Below are 17,511 nucleotides of genomic sequence, written 5' to 3'. Positions count from 1 at the left end.
TGGTTAGGTATCGGCACAGCCAATCACACGCTGCCTTTCCCCGCGAACAAACACAACAGGTAGGTTGTCCCCACGGAGCTTCTGGCTTTCAAACAATCAATTAATTAATTAATTAAATGTACATAACACCAAAACAGTTTAAAACACCCACAAAAAACACACATTTTCCCTGTGCAGGGCATCAGCCCTGCTACATATCCCACAGCTAAAGCTAGAACAGCAGAGGAAACATTACCATGACAATCCACAGCCAAAGCTAAAACAACATTACAGTGACGACCCAGAGCCAAAAAGAAACAAGGCCAAAAAACTATATATGCTACAAACGCTCGCTTACAAAGAACTAAAAAAAAAAACAGTACCATCAGAACCCACAGAGAAAGAAAACCTCATCCAGGGCACATTATGCTGAGAACATTGTTTTACAGAGATAATAGAAGACAAAGCCACAACACTTCTTACAGGGTCAAAAAAATAACCTACAGAATAAATAGAAATAGTCTCAATCTCCAAAAACAACATTACATCAAACAACTTGTGAAGAATGAAAGACAGGAGTCCTTCTGCCAAACTCATGACAGCAACATATCTTGAACTCTCTCTCCAGGTTTTAGTGAAAATGCATAGTAGTCTAGTCCGAGAGTTTGTTGCATTACAAAACAAAACAGATGCCCTTCTTAGTAAAATAGCTATAAGGGAAATATCTCCCAAAAGGCAGGCATAAGATGTGGCACAAGTCAACACACATCAAACACAGAGGCCTACTTTTGGGAAGCCATGTAAGACACTACTCTTTTGTCATTAATTCCTATGAATGAAAAAGGACAAGACCAGATTTTTCCTGACGTGCCACCGAAAAACCTCAAAAACAACGCTCAGCCGAGGTACTGCCAGACGAAGACAAGAGTGATGAACGAGAGCAACCAAAGCAAAAACAATGCTTACACATAAGGCAATGCCATGAAAACATCTGTCGAAGTGACTCCAATACTGATCTTTTCCTTGTGTACTCAACAGTCTTGACAGCATTGTTTCAGCAGACCCAAAACATGCACATGCATTTATGAACAAATTTGATGACTGTGACAATGAAGTTTTTCACACATCCAACAAAGCTGGCCATCACATTACATGCTACATGTCCGGGAGCACTTGTAAGTCATCATTTCGCTACCTCCATACACTCGGCTGCCATTTTCCTCATGTAAGAAAATTTGTTGACAATATTTATACTGTGGTCACAGTGTACCGGAAAATAATGTCTTTGCCAAAAGCCCTAGAAGAAGGTGATGAAGACACTATGATGCCACTTGTAAACCTTACCTGACTACACCACATTTGCATCCCAATGACGATGAGCATCAATTCTCAAAAAGTATCACTCGCAATTTCTTACACGCAACGCTCGGCTGACACACCAAAACACGCTTGTGCTTCTTGTGACAAGAAAAAAAAAAGGTCTGGCATATGTGGGATTTTAACCTACAACCTTCAGTTTGCAAGTGTGTTGTGTTAGCTGTCAGTGCTACACGATTAGTTGAGACAAGCAGTATTTTGAAAGATGAAATCAGCCACCTGAGAATTCTCCAGACTATTTTTGAGATTTATTTGAGCCATTATCCTTCATCCTCCTCATTCTGATATTTTGAGCTGGAGCTCTGGAAACTTTTGGTTTCCTGGAAGTGTGAACGGTTATTGTGGTCCCTACTGGCACAAGGAAGTACGATTCCTGTCTCTATACTGGTCGATGAGAATAACGCTATTTGTGGTCCCCCCTGGACAAAAAAAGAACATCATTTCTGAGAATTAGCTATGCTGAAGGATAGCCTACATATTTGGTAAAAGTAAGTAAGTGCATTAATATAAATATTGAAAAATGAATACATAGACATTTATGTATTTATTTTGATATTTATTTATTTTTCACTCTCATAAACAATGACATTTAATACTGTAAGAAACGAAAATAAATCATCAGTTCTTGTTGAGTTGTATATTAGTGAAGATTTTTGTACATAAACATCATCATGCTTTCATATATTTTTTTCCTAAAAGGACTATGCTGTGCAAAGAGGAGCACAGCGTGAACAGTATGTAAGGTACTTGCATAACGATTTCTGTTCAGTTTTCAAGTTGCCTAAAATTACAGGTAGATGGATGCCATTTGCAATTATTGTGCTTTTAAAATATTATAAATGATGATGGTTTCCAGGATTTCATATTAGTAAAAATAATAAAATGTAGCATAATGCACTCTTAACAGTAAAGGCATATTTTATGTAAGGACTGGGAATCACCAGCCTGCTTAATTGTGTTAAACTGTATTACAGTATACTGCAGTTTTGATAGACCAAGGCTGACTGAGAAATAGCGGTATGTCGGGTTTGGTCTGTGGAAAAGATGGCAACCCTAGCGAGTACTACTTCCTAAACATGAACACGTTACAATATACTAACTAAATGAACAGATCAAGCTCATTGTGACAGTTTGCAAAATTAGATGAAAACTTTCAATACAATCGGGATACATAATCATTATTTACAACATCTTGTTCCTCTCGTTACTTGTTATAAACACTAACTTTACTGCTATACTAATTGCAAATGTTGTGAAATGGAAGTATAAACTTCATGGTATGAGCGCTAATGCGTCTGCCCTGCAAGCTGCATCAGAAGCATGTCTTGGGTTTAATTCCCACAACAGGGTTTATATTGCAAACTTATACAATTAAATGTGTTTTATTTATGTGTAACAAACACATTTTTAATGTGAAAAAATGTAGTTGATATGAATGGCACTTTTACTGAACATACAGTGCCGTGAAAAGGTATTTGTCCCGTCTGATTTTCTGCATTTTTGCACATTTTTCACATTGTATTTGATCAGATTTTTTGTGGGTTGTATTAGTACATAGAGGGAGTCAGAGAAAAAATGACACCAAAGTTTGGTGCTTCTTTCATTTGTTTGGTGTGCAAGGTAATCAAACATGCAATCTTCAGGTGTGAAAGTTATTACCCCCCCTAGTTAACTCAACCCAATTAAAGGGATAATTTGGGTCAGCTGTTTGAGTACTTTGGTTAACAACCAGGCCTGATTTGGGCCAGCCCTGCCCAATATAAATCTGACTAACTTTGGCCCTTACCATCAGAGTGAAGTTGTCAGCACACAGGTTCTAGAGGCACATCATGCCACGAACAAAAGAAATTCCTGAAGACCTCTGGAAAAAAGTTGTTGATGCCTATCAGTCTGGAAAGGGTTACAAAACCATTTCTAAGGTTCTGGGGCTCCACCAAACCACAGTCAGAGCCATACTGTCCAAATGGAGAAAGTTTGGGACAGTAGTTTGGGACACTTCCCAGGAGTGGCCATCCTGCCAAAATCTCTAAGAGCAAGGCGTAAAATCGTCCAGGAAGTCACAAAGAACCCTACAACAACATCCAGGGATCTGCAGGCCTCTCTGTGTTCATGACTCCACCATCAGAAAGACACTGGGCAAAAATGGGATTCATGGCAGAGTAGCAAGGCGGAAACCATTGCTCACTAAGAAGAACATGAATGCTCGTCTCAAGTTTGCCAAAAAGCACCTGGATGATCCTCAAGAGTTCTGGAACAATGTTCTATGGACAGATGAGTCAAAAGTGGAACTTTCTGGCCGACATGGTCCCCGTTATGTCTGGCGAAAACCAAACACTGCATTCCACAGTAAGAACCTCATACCAACGGTCAAGCATGGTGGTGGTAGTGTCATGGTTTGGGGATGCTTTGCTGCATCAGAACCTGGACGCCGTGCCATCATTGAAGGAACCATGAATTCTGCTCTGTATCAGAGAATTCTACAGGAGAATGTCAGGCCATCCGTCCATGAGCTGAAGCTGAAGCGCAGCTTCGTCATGCAGCAAGACAATGATCCGAAACACACAAGCAAGTCTACATTAGAATGGTTGAAGAACAAGAAATTTAAAGTTTTGGAATGGCCTAGTCAAAGTCCAGACCTAAACCCCATTGAGATGTTGTGGCAGGACCTGAAATGAGCAGTTCATGCTCAAAAACCCAGAAATATTACAGAGTTGAAGCAGTTCTGCATGGAGGAGTGGGCCAAAATTCCTCCACGGCGCTGTGAGAGACTAATCAATAAACTACAGGAAGCGTTTGGTTGCAGTTATTGCTGCTAAAGGTGGCATAACCAGTTACTGAGTCTAAGAGGGCAATTACTTTCACACAGGGGCATTGGGTGTTGCATAACCTTTAATAAATAAATGAAATATGTATCAAATGTTTGTGTTATTTGTTCACTCAGGGTCCCTTTTATCTAATATTAGGTTTTGGTTGAAGATCTGATAACATTCAGTGTCAAAAATATGCAAAAATGCAGAAAATCAGACAGGGGGAAAATACGGCACTGTACATACTTTTGCACACATAACTAACATGCATATATATTGGTTGACAGTTTCTATTGTATGTATTTGTTGTATACTGTTGATGGAATAATATGAAATCATGATAGAATTTGGATATGTCAATTACATTATGCTGAATCAATTACTCGTTCTTTCTGATCAGGGTAGGATCAGCCAGGCAGAACATAAGAAGGAAAACATAAACTAGACCACACTACTATGTTGGGCAATGAACATCGTTTTATTAAATTCAGGTGGTAAACTATACTTGACATACAGGGCAGAGTTAGAATACACAGTCACAGCAAACGGTTTGCACTGCCCGTTAATTAAAACCATAACTAAAAACAGAATTACAATTTAAAACTAAAGGGCAGTGTGGCTCAATACTTGCACAGAGACAGGGCTCACGAAAAATAAAATCCAACAGCCCATCTCCAGCACTCCTCTAAAACCCCAATGCCTTTTAAAATAGTAGTTTAAAAACACATACATGACAAAATGGAGACCAAAAGCGCAGGCAGGGAGATACACCTTTAAATTCAGCGGCTCTTTCTTTCCTATTTGTCTTCCTACCACCCGTCGAATCAGAGAGCCCCGCACCGGATGAGTGGGAGAGAGCACAGCTGGGGGTGTGGTGCCAGGAGAAGCCTCGGCGCTCAGAGAGGGAGTGGGATGAGGTTCATCCAGGCGGCTGTCGAGTCGCTGCCAGAGACCACAGCCGCTGCCAGAGTGTCCTGCACTGCCAGAGGGAGAGTATCCCATGCCGCCAAGGAGGGAGTGTCCGATGCTGCCAGCACCAGAGCCCCAGAGAGAGAGCCCAGCATCGCCAGAGTGCTCAGCGCCAATAGGGCTCAGGGGGATCACTATTTAGGAGCTGCCTCCATGCAGCTCGGGGTCGTGTTGTGGTTTTCATGTAGCTGTGTGTCCTGGAGCTGTCTATCTGCGCTACACCCTTTAATAAGAGAGCGTCTATTTGCCTGCTGTTCAAACGCTTCAATACAAATAGCAGTTTTCAGTGCTTTAAACTGCATCCTGTGCCATCTCCATTTCTTCCTGCTGCGGACCTGATACGCTGCCACAAAAATATATAGCAGATTGTTAAGTATCTTGAATGTGAATTGAATGCATTGATTGCTAGATTACTATTTCTACTAATCGGATAAGGTGATAAATGACAAATGAGTACCGGGTGCTCTTAATAGATCTAATGAGTCCTGCTTTCAATACGCTCCGATGAAGACAACATGTCGAAACGCGTCAGCGTACCTGTTTTTACCTTGTTTTAATGAATAAAGTATGAATAATTGACACACTTTTGGGATGTAGACTTATTTAGCGGGAGTTGCTGTCTTCTCTTTGGCGGTGGCAATATCTAAGTGTTTCCTATTTATAAAACTTGACACACTGTCAAAATGAAAACATTACAAAGTTAGTATTGGGTATGACCTCCCTGAGCATTAACACAAACCTGGCAGCGCTGACGCATAGACCTGATCAGCCTCTGGATAGACTGCTGTGGGATGTTCCACCGCTTTTCCTGTGCAGCTGCAGCCAGCTGGCGAAGGTTGGCTGGTCTCGGTTGCCTCACCGCTTGGCTTGAACAACGCAACAGTCAGCGTAACGGTCCTGGGCCGTTGTGGTGACCCTCTGCCTTCCAGGACGTGACCTGTCCCTCACAGAGCCGGTTTCCTGGTTTCCCAGGACTAGTCTGCCGATTGTTGAAGCAGAACATTCTCCAGGCAACTTCTCTCACTGACAGGCCACCTTCAATCATGCCCATAGCAACCAGGTGATCTTCATTACTCAAGCGTTAATTAAAATCATATCTTTTTGAATGGCTATTTATACAGATTCTTAATCAAACTCAAATCAGGCACAATAAAACGTGGATCAAATGCATGAAAAACACCAGCCAAGTTAGTAGAAGCAACTGGGGCAACCTTGGCCCCCACCGCTTTGTCAGTTGTGCCTATTTGCTTTGTGCTGGGCAAGGTAAACAGTAGCCAAGTCTGCTGAAAGGGTTAAGATGTGAATCTGTGTAGCACAGCGGTTATATATATGTATATGGCAAGATTTGAGCCCTAACTAGTCATACTTTCACTCCAACTACATAACCGCTACTCCGCACAGATTCACATCTTAACTCTCAACAGACTAGGCTACTGTTTACCTTGCCCGTCACAAAGCAAATAGGCACAACTGACAAAGCAGTGGGGGCCAATGTTGCCCCAATTGCTTCTACTAACTTGGCTTGTGTTTTTCATGCATTTGATCTGATCATTTTATTGTGCCTGATTTGATTTTAGTTAATTGCCAAAATGAAAGAAGGTTGCCTGGAAAATGAGATGTTCTGCTTCAACAATCGGCAGACTAGTCCTGAGAAACCAGGAAACCGGCTCTGTGAGAGACAGGCCACGTCCTGGAAGGCAGAGGGTCACCACAACGGTCCAGGACGGTTACGTTGTTCAAGCCAACCGGTGAGCCAACCTTCACCAGCTGGATGCAGCTGCACAGGAAAAGCGGTGGAACATCCCACAGTAGTCTATCCAGAGGCTGATCAGGTCTATGCGTCAACACTGCCAGGATTGTGTTCATGCTCAGGGAGGTCATACTAACTTTGTAATGTTTTCATTTTGACAGTGTGTCAAGTTTTATACTGAAAACTTATCATGATTCTTTGAACTGTATTTTCTGTGATTTTGTTTGGTATCTATGTTTAAAATATTTGATTAAATCCATTAGACCCGAGTGTTGCGCTTCTTTTGTGCATCAGTATGTATGTATGTATTTATGTATGTATGTATGTGTGTATAAATATTATTAGTAGAAAATATAGATGCCGGCACTACAGAGATGTTTCAGTCCATTTAAATCAGACACGAGGTGCTTCGTCCCAGGAAACGTTAAATAGGAAACACTTAGATGTTGCCACCGCCGAAGAGAAAAGACAGCAACTCCCGCTAAATAAAAGTCTACATCCCAAAAGTGTGTCAATTATTCATACTTTATTCATTAAAACAAGGTAAAAACAGGTACGCTGACGCGTTTCGACATGTTGTCTTCATCAGAGCGTATTGAAAGCAGGACTCATTAGATCTATTAAGAGCACCCGGTACTCATTTGTCATTTATCACCTTATCCGATTACTAGAAATAGTAATCTAGCAATCAATGCATTCAATTCACATTCCAGATACTTAACAATCTGCTATATATTTTTGTGGCAGCGTATCAGGTCCGCAGCAGGAAGAAATGGAGATGGCACAGGATGCAGTTTAAAGCACTGAAAACTGCTATTTGTATTGAAGCGTTTGAACAGCAGACAAATAGACGCTCTCTTAAAGGGTTTAGCTCAGATAGACAGCACCAGGACACACAGCTACATGAAAACCACAACACGACCCCAAGCTGCATGGAGGCAGCTCCTAAATAGTGATCCCCCCTGAGCCCTATTGGCTCACACACACATGGTCTAATTGCTTAGACCCTCTGTCCCACACAAACAGCTGGTTGGCGGAACCGACCACAAATCATAGTGTAGCCAACACAGACCCCCATCTACATACAACTGCACTGTGCACGTGACGCCCCAGACAGTGCACCAGCACTGCCTGGACACAAAACGCGCTACTACTCACAGCAATAAACTCTCACTCCTGCACCACCACCACCACCCCCCCCCCCCCCCCCCCGCGTCCAGTCCCAAGCAGTCCCAAATTGTCCCGCCTCAACACTGCCCCCCACTCAAACGCTTCAGGAAGCACTGACCTGGTCCTGGTGTGGCAGCCTGTGTGGTTACCAGGGCGAAGGACAGCAACGGATGGGTCCTGGTGGCACGTTTGAGGGCGACGCAACGTGATGACCACTTCAGGGGCTAGGCCGCATAACGGGGCTCCAGGGCAGCCACCAATCCCAGACCTCCGTGCCAGTCCTGGACATCAGTCCTCTCCTGGCTGGGCTTTCTGGGACCGTTGTCCCCCTCCACACAGCAAGGCAGAGACTAGCTAGCACAGCCCCAACAGCAACCTCGGAACCCGGCTTGGCTAGGGCTGGGTGCTGCAGCCACGGCGTGAGGTGTTCTCTCTAGGCTGGTGATGCTGGGCGCTCTCTCTCTCTCTCTCTCGGGCTCTGGCGACACTGGGCACCCTCTCTGGGCCTCTGGCAGCACGGGGCTCTATCTCTCTCTCTGGGGCTTTGACGGCACAAGGTACTCTCTGTGGTAGCGCAGGACAGTCTCTTCTGGGTGGGGTTTTAGAGGAGTGCTGGAGATGGGCTGTACTGGTTTTATTTTTCATGAGCCCTGTCTCTGTGCAAGTATTGAGCCACACTGCCCTTTAGTTTTAAATTGTAATTCTGTGTTTAGTTATTGTTTTAATTAACGGACAGTACAAACCGCATGCCGTGACTGTGTATTCTAGATCTGCCCTGTTTGTTAAGTATAGTTACCACCTGTATTTAATAAAACGATGTTCATTGCCCAACATAGTAGTGTGGTCTAGTTTATATTTTCCTTCTTATATTCTGCCTGGCTGATCCTACCCTGATCAGAAAGAACGAGTAATTGATTCAGCATAATGTAATTGACATATCCAAATTCAATCATGATTTCATATTCTTCCATCAACAGTATGCATGTTAAAGTTATGTGTGCAAAAGTATGTATGGCACTTTTATTGAACATTCATATCAACTACATTTTTTCACATTAAAAATGTGTTTGTTACACATAAATAAAACACATTTAATTGTATAAGTTTGCAATATAAACCCTGTTGTGGGAATTAAACCCAAGACATGCTTCTGATGCAGCTTGCAGGGCAGACGCATTAGCGCTCATACCATGAAGTTTATACTTCCATTTCACAACATTTGCTAGTAGTATATCACCGCTCGCATCCAGTTCAAGACTCTTGTACTCGCCTACAGATGCCTTGACCAGACTGCACCCAGCTACCTCCAGACCCTCATCTCTCCCTACACCCCCACTCGACCTCTCCGCTCCGCCTGCACTAGAAGACTGGCTCTGCCTCCTCTACGCTCCCCTGCCTCCAGAGCCCGCTCCTTCTCCACCCTCGCTCCGCAGTGGTGGAATGACCTTCCAACGGATGTCAGGACTGCCCAGTCCCTGACCACATTCGGGCGCCTCCTTAAGACTCACCTCTTCAGACAGCACCTGTAGAACTCCTCTGTTTTTCCCCTGGGACACTTACCACCCTTCCTTAAATGCGCTTTACTTGCTCTTATCTGCCTCCTATTTTACTGCATTTAATCCTGTACTTCAGAGTTCTGTAATCTGCCAAGTGTTTAATCTGTAGTATTTTGTATTTAATCATATCCTGATGTAACTATCACTGACACTGTTATCTGCTGTATTATTGAATTGTATTTTGTCACACTTGTACTTGCTTGAACCAAAGTCATTGTATTTATCTTGCTCTTAATTGTATTATTACTTGTACTGTGATACTTGAAATGTATTTGCTTACGATTGCAAGTCGCCCTGGATAAGGGCGTCTGCTAAGAAATAAATAATAATAATAATAATAATAATAATAAAGTTAGTTTTAATAAGTAACGAGAGGAACAAGATGTTGTAAATAATGATTATGTATCCCGATTGTATTGAAAGTTTTCATCTAATTTTGCAAACTATCATAATGAGCTTGATCTGTTCATTTAGTTAGTATATTGTAACGTGTTCATGTTTAGGAAGTAGTACTCGCTAGGGTTGCCATCTTTTCCACAGACCAAACCCGACATACCGCTATTTCTCAGTCAGCCTTGGTCTATCAAAACTGCAGTATACTGTAATACAGTTTAACACAATTAAGCAGGCTGGCGATTCCCAGTCCTTACATAAAATATGCCTTTACCGTTAAGAGTGCATTATGCTACATTTATTATTTTACTAATAGGAAGTCATGGAAACCATCATCATTTATAACATTTAAAAGCACAATAATTGCAAATAGCATCCATCTACCTGTAATTTTAGGCAACTTGAAAACTGAACAGAAATCGTTATGCAAGTAGGATTGCACAGCGTAGTCCTTTTAGTGGAGTCTCCTTAGCTTAACCGTTTAGCTGTCACTCGCTGAAGCTGATTTTACAGGAAATCTACAGATTCTAGTTACTGACGCTTCGTAGAACAAGTTTTTTTTAATCCCCGTACAAAGTTATGATACTTTTATACCAAATATGTCATATACATTGCTTTAATTGTGAGTCCATTTAACGGAAGATGTTAAACATTTATATACAAAGAAATACTGTATATAATTCATATTAGTACTGTATTTTGTAAACAAACTATTGAAAATGTATTTCTTAACATGTACCAGTAAGAATTCTTAAAAGGGGAAAAAAAAGGTCAAATCACGTCAAAGAGTAAACAACACACATTCTCCCCATTCTCTACATGTAACATATATAAAAGACAGACGAGACAAACTGAACAAACAACAAGTCCTGCAACAAAGAAATTGTCCGGGTCGTTACAATATATTTTTTAATTTGAAAGTAAAACTATACGAAAGCATGACAACGTTTATGTAAAGAAATCTTAACTAATATACAATTGAACAAGAACTGTTGAATATTTACTTTCATTTCATACAGTACTGTCATTGTTTATGATAGTGAAAACGAAATAAATAAAGATCAAGATAAATAAATACATAAATGTCTATGTATTCATTTATCTATTAATTTAAATATTTATATTAATGCATTTATTTAGGTATGTTTTACTTTGTACCAAATATGCAGGCTATCCTTCACCATACCAAACATTTTCAGAGCTCCAGCTCAAAATCTCATAATGAGGATGAAAAAGAATGATGGCTCGAACAAAGTCCGGAGAATTCTCAGGTGGCTGACTTCATCTTTCAAAATACTGCTTGTCTCAACTAATCGTGTAGCACTGACAGTTAACACAACACGCTTGCAAACTGAAGGTCATAGTTTCAAATCCGACCAGACTTTTTTTTCTCTTTATATAAAGATTTTTTTTTTGCAGGCAAATGTTTAATTTTAAAATAGAAATAAATAATTTAATATAAAATGACACAGACGTCACAATAAGTGCGTTCCCTGGTATATTTCCATGTTGACAAAACAGGTTAATTGTCATTAAAAATCGAATGTGCTGTAACAAATATGCGTGGATAAAAGTGCCTGCGGTCTTCAATTTGTTTTTTTTTGTTTTTCTGCCTGCGACGCGTGCGGCTAGTCCATTTTAAAATATCAATAAATCGTTTAATATACATGACGTCACAGTAAGTGCGTTCCTAACAGCAATAGCGGCGGTTTGAATTTGTTTTTGGTGTTTGATGAAATGCATACATTACTTACTTGCAAAACAAAGGAAGAAAACACAAGAGTCTACAGAAAGTGCGAAGTGACAGAAAGTTATACCAAATCCCTTTGGATAATTTTTATGTTGGCTTTAATAAAAACGTTTATCATTGTTAGTAGTTATTATAGTTTTATCTTGAGGTAAACATTTTAAATGGCACACAATTATGCGGAGATAGTAAGTAAATGTCAACGTAAAAAAAAACATTTACAGTGCACACTATTTTGTATTATTTATACTAACTTTACTGAATAGAAAGCGAATACGACTGTTTCCAAAGAATTACCAAATACTTGTCTTTTTAATTACGTGCAGCCAAATACTTGTAATTAATAGTTTTAAGAATGAAGCCTACTGTTTGTATAGGAGGCTGTGTGGTCCAGTGGTTAAAGAAAAAGGGCTTGTAACCAGGAGGTCCCTGGTTCAAATCCCACCTCAGCCACTGACTCATTGTGTGACCCTGAGCAAGTCACTTCACCTCCTTGTGCTCCGTCTTTCGGGTGAGACGTAGTTGTAAGTGACTCTGCAGCTGATGCATAGTTCACACACCCTAGTCTCTGTAAGTCGCCTTGGATAAAGGCGTCTGCTAAATAAACTAATAATAATCATTTGTTCTTCTGTCCTAACCCAGCAGTTTGTCACCCAAATGGGGGGAGGGGGGGTTGAGCAAAAATTGTAAAGGGGTACTCGAGCTGAAACCTCCAAATAGAAGGGGTACAGGTTCAAAAAAAGGTTGAAAACCCGACCTACACTATAAACTATCAGGAATAGATAAGGAAAATGTTGACTAATACAATAGGATTTATTTTAAGTTGTTGAAGGGCACTGGTCTCTTAAACCCAGAAATTCTGATAAACCCCTACCCCTCACTATATATTGATGGACATTACGTAAGCAAATGAGATGTCCTTTTTTTTGGAATACCATGTTCCTTCTCAAAAATGTGATTTAATATTAGCCTTTAATAAAGGAAAACGACTGCTTTAATTAATTTTCATGTATCTATTTCAGTGCAATGTAGTTTTTCCACACACACATTAACTAATTATATATATATATATATATATATATATATATATATATATATATATATATATATATATATATATATGCTATTTGAAAGAAATAAAGTACACCATTAGAGAAAGCCAATTCTTACATTCGTGCATAACTTGATAATTCATATAAATATTTTACATATTTTCATTGAAAGGTTGTGGAAAGCAGATCTCGATCTCTCTCTCTCTGATCGCCATGTTAGAAATGCCTGCAAACTTTCCCGCTGGTGTGACGACATATTCATGTGACACACATGGACCAATCAAAACGCGAGACTGTTAAGCGGTTCCATCCCCAAGACTGGGCCTGCTTCATATCTCTTGTTTTTCTTTAATTTCATCATTACTTCTGTAACCTCGGAGCACTTTCCACAATACATATCCTCATCGCAATGTCTGCTGCAATGGGAGGATCGCCATCAAGAGGTAAATCATGTGCGTATTTATGTATCTCTCCCTGTTTTGCAGAACCGCCGAAACCAGAACCGAAACCGAAACCACTTCTCACTAATCCATGGCGTGAAGTTGAATTTAGTGATGAGTAAGATCCGTTTTTTTATTTTTGTATTTTCTGAAATATTTGTAAGACTGAGCTTTTTAAAGTTTGTTATTTCTTTTCATTTTCACTTGTTTTACAGTGCTTACATGAAACTTCAAGAAGAAATAAAAAAAACACCAACCACACCCTAAGGCTTCTGGGAAGTCAAGCTTTCTAAATACTGTGCTCTCAGAACTCAGGAGAGAAGAATTCAACGACAGAGTGCAAAGCTTTCAAACCACGAGACAAGGTGCAGAAACAAGCGTCACACAACATGGAAGTGTTTAAATTCCAACACCTCCTACACTTCTCATCTAGTGTGCTTAATTACTGTGTCCTGTCATCTCACTGGCAGTAACAGCAGAGGAAAAAGCAGCAAGTGCACATGAGGTTCAGGTGCTTTAAGCCGAGGGGACGCTAGTCTACATGTTGCTAGAAAAATGTAGAAAGGGAGATATTTTCTTGTATACACATATCCTGCCAATCAGACCTGAAGCTGCAGTGTTACGTGAACACAAGTATATAAATCGATATTATTTCAAAACCATACTGCAATTTTAATATAAACAGTGAACGCTTACCTTCCACTATTTGCGTGATTTAATACCTGTGTTTTTTAACCGGAGCAGTTGCACTCGTCGCACAGAAAGCCATTGCAATGCGTTCTACTACGACTAGCTCCAGAACGAGGTATGACGCAGGCCCGGTTTTTGGGATGGAACGGCATAACAGTCTCGCGTTTTGATTGGTCCATGTCTGTCACATGAATATGTCGTCACACGAGTGGAAAAGCTTGCAGGCATTTCTAACATTGCGAGAGAGAGATCTGCTTTCCACAACCTTACCATTAAAATATAATGTGGCATTTTGCTGTACTAATATAATAAACTGTGGGTTATTACTTTATATGAATTATCAAGTTATGCACGAATGTAAGAATTGGCTTTCTGTGGTGGTGTTATTTTTCTTTGAAATAGCATATCTATAATCGTTTGCGCGATGTATTTTAATATCAAATATATGTCTTCCACACTATTACAGTTGTGTTACAGGATACATTAGTTTATCTCTAATGTAATCACAGTTTTACATATAGATTGCCCCTGTTTTCATTTACGTCCCAATTTCTGGGCCACTCTGGTTTTTAGATAACGTCCCAAATTATGCATTTTCGAATTCAGCCCCAATAAACGTATTTCTTATTACAATGAAATACATACATGAACATTAATTAAAGCAGTCGTTTTCCTTTATTAAAGGCTAATATTAAAACACTTTTGAGAAGGAACATGGTATAACAAAAAAAAGGACATCTCATTTGCTTTTGTAATGTCCATCAATTATCATTATACGCAACAGCCGTTTAAAGGGGTGATATCAAACATAAAAGCCCAAGTTAGGAGAAGCAATTAGGCCAATCTTGTCAAGCAAATAGGCACACTTGGAAAGGTGCTGGGGCCCAAGATACACACAATTCTTGCTTCTGACTTGGCGCCTTTTTTTGATCGCTTTGTTCCATTTGAAATCCTTTTTGTATGATTTGAAGTGACCAAGACACACTCACACACTGAGACTGTGTGTGTGTTTGTATGTCTCAGTGTGTATCTCAGTCACTGCAAGTCATACAAAGAGCATTTCAAGCGTTGCCCCGAAGGTGTTTTATAATGGGATTTCCCATTTTCAAGGGTGCTATATCTCGGGTTCCGGGGATCCCCGAGACTTGAAAATTGGTACGGGGGTCCACCTGTCGATCCCTCCACATGTCAATCTGGAGCTCAAAAGCTATTGGAAATCCAACCTTGACACGACATCATGATGAAAATCTGAAAAATTGTTGAAAATGTAGCATTTGAAAACAGGCGGGCCCCCAAACATGACCCTAGGAAGTTCAACCCGGGTTCTAGGCCCCGGGGTCATGGAGATATGACCCAGAGAAGGGTAGTTTTTGGACATTTTTGACGGGGCATATCTAAGGTTCTGTGGGAGTTAGGAACTTGATTTTTTTGTGGCAGGGCCCCACGGGGCCCCCGTACAAGGAGTCACACGGTTATAGGTGCCATTCAGGCTGGTCCCCTGAGTCTAGAACCCTTCGAACAGTGTTTTAGGTGCACTGGTTCAAGAGATATGACTGAAAATGTGTTTTTTAACACTGCCATAGACATGAATGGTGATGAACACCCGAAAATATTTTTTGCAAAGAATTGCTACGGAACCGGGCATGTTACATTCAGGCTGGTCCCGTGAGTCTAGAACCATTTGAATGGTGGTTTTAGGTGCTTCTGTTCCAGAAATATGCATTAAAAGTGATGCTTTTAAGCATAAGACGATAGTGTGATTTGTGCCACCTGAGGACAGGTGCTTCTGGATTCATGTACTACAGGTGCTCTGTAGCAATTTTCAGCCTCCTAGCGCACGCGTTTGTTACTAAGTAATTTAGGGTACAGTTGGAACAAAAAACAGGAGGGACACCGGCCCTCCTCAACCAGGATTGGAGACCCCTGCTAGCAGATTCATTGTTCCATATCACCAGATTTATATTGCGCTGTGACGGAGATCGAATGATTCTTGGTGTTAGATCTCCCTCTTGACCTGTGAGGGCACGGTGTAAGAGGAACAGAGTACCCTTAATTAAATGGCACGACAATTTATTCCGTAGGGTAGGTGGAAGTCGGTCATTTAGGAGAGGGACGGAGCTATGGTATCCAAACTCAATGACACAGACGGTGAACGGTGTGGCATCTGAGGATTGGAGGAGCGGATGCGCTCGTTAACCTAGGGGTCATGAGCGAGGGTATAAATAGGGGGTAGCGTACTTGATCTGTTCCTTTGTGAATGGTTAGAAAGAACCAAAAGGAAACCCTGCAATTTGTGAGAACCGTGAGTGTTGTATTTGTTAGTCTGTCTTGTAACATTGTTCTGTTTGTGTCGTTTTAAGACTACTAACACTATCCGGAGCTGCAGCCGCAGGCCAGCAACAAATCCGGACACCAGCACTTCCCTGTTTCACAACGTACTGTCTTTTCACCACAAGCACTTAAATCACACACCTTAGGAACTGTGTCTGTGTCTGTGTCTTTGTGTGGGTGATAAAACTAGACCTTTTGGTTGCGGGTCAAACCCGTGGGAGTTTACAAAAACCGAAGCAATACACGCCGCTGTAATCACTTCCAACATTATTATTTACAGGTATTTGCATTTAAGGCTCTGGACATTGTAATTTATCAATAAACACCCTTGCACCTGTTAGTAATTGTCTGTGTGATTCGTACCTGCACTGCACTGACCTGTATCCACTCACCATTTTGCCACATGCGCCCTTTTTAATTCAAACACCTAATGAATCTCTCTATTGTTTCTTGCTAATTCTGCATTTATTATGTGCTTCTCCAGGCAGAATGTACTTATTTTATGAAACAAGCGGAATGTAGTGTAGTGACAACATCTTCTTTACAGTGAGTGTAAAGCAATCAGTTTTGTTCAAGGAATGTATAGCTAGGTGTATGCGTGCAGGGGTTGCATGGTGGTGTGTGTGTGCAGGGGTTGCATGGCGGTGTCTGCGTGCAGGGGTTGCATGGTGGGTGTGTGCGTGCAGGGGTTGCATAGTGGTGTCTGCGTGCAGGGGTTGCATGGTGGTTTGTGGTAAACTGTGCATGCATGACTTAGAAACTCGGCTGTCAGCTGAGTCCCAAAAACTGGACTGAATTCGAAAATGCAAATCGGCCCAGAATTTGGGACATTCTCTGAAAAGCAAAGCGGTCCAGAATTTGGGACGTAAATGAAAACAGGGGCAGTCTATATGTAAAACTGTGATTATATTAGAGATAAACTAATGTATCCTCTAACAAAACTGCAATAGTGTATACATTTTATATTAAAATATATCACGCAAACGATAATAATATGCTATTTGAAAGAAATGAAGTACACCACCACAGAAAGCCAATTCTTACATTCATGCATAACTTGATAATTAATTAAACTAATAACCCATAGTTTGTTATATCAATACAGCAAAATACCATATTATATTTTAATTGAAAGGTTGTGGAAAGCAGATCTCTCTCTTTCTATCTCTCTCTTTAATCGCAATGTTTCCCACTGGTGTGACGACATATTCATGTGACACAAATGGACCAATCAAAACGCGAGACTGTTA

At 40.8% G+C, this 17,511-nt stretch overlaps 1 protein-coding gene and 1 long non-coding RNA gene across 3 annotated transcripts in view; one reads left to right on the top strand and one right to left on the bottom strand.

Moving 5' to 3' along the window:
• LOC131704992 (uncharacterized) overlaps window positions 1-14,052 on the bottom strand; it is a 93,404-nt gene extending 79,352 nt beyond the window's left edge. Inside the window, exon 1 of one of the 2 annotated variants that reach the window (XM_059006832.1) lies at window positions 13,937-14,052. The gene's annotated coding sequence lies outside the window, so the exon portion shown is untranslated. The remainder of the gene's footprint in view (window positions 1-13,936) is intronic. The other variant, XM_059006833.1, reaches the window with a different exon arrangement.
• On the top strand, window positions 13,189-13,942 carry LOC131705001 (uncharacterized). Its single transcript, XR_009310114.1, has 3 exons — window positions 13,189-13,243; window positions 13,286-13,358; window positions 13,456-13,942. It is a non-coding gene; the product is annotated as an uncharacterized LOC131705001 (long non-coding RNA).
• Window positions 14,053-17,511: the final 3,459 nt, after the last annotated feature.

The sequence above is a fragment of the Acipenser ruthenus genome, chromosome 34 (assembly GCF_902713425.1).
Source record: "Acipenser ruthenus chromosome 34, fAciRut3.2 maternal haplotype, whole genome shotgun sequence".
Lineage (NCBI taxonomy): Eukaryota > Metazoa > Chordata > Actinopteri > Acipenseriformes > Acipenseridae > Acipenser > Acipenser ruthenus.
Note: the sequence above shows the minus strand (reverse complement) of the source record. Positions and strands in the feature narration are given on the sequence as shown.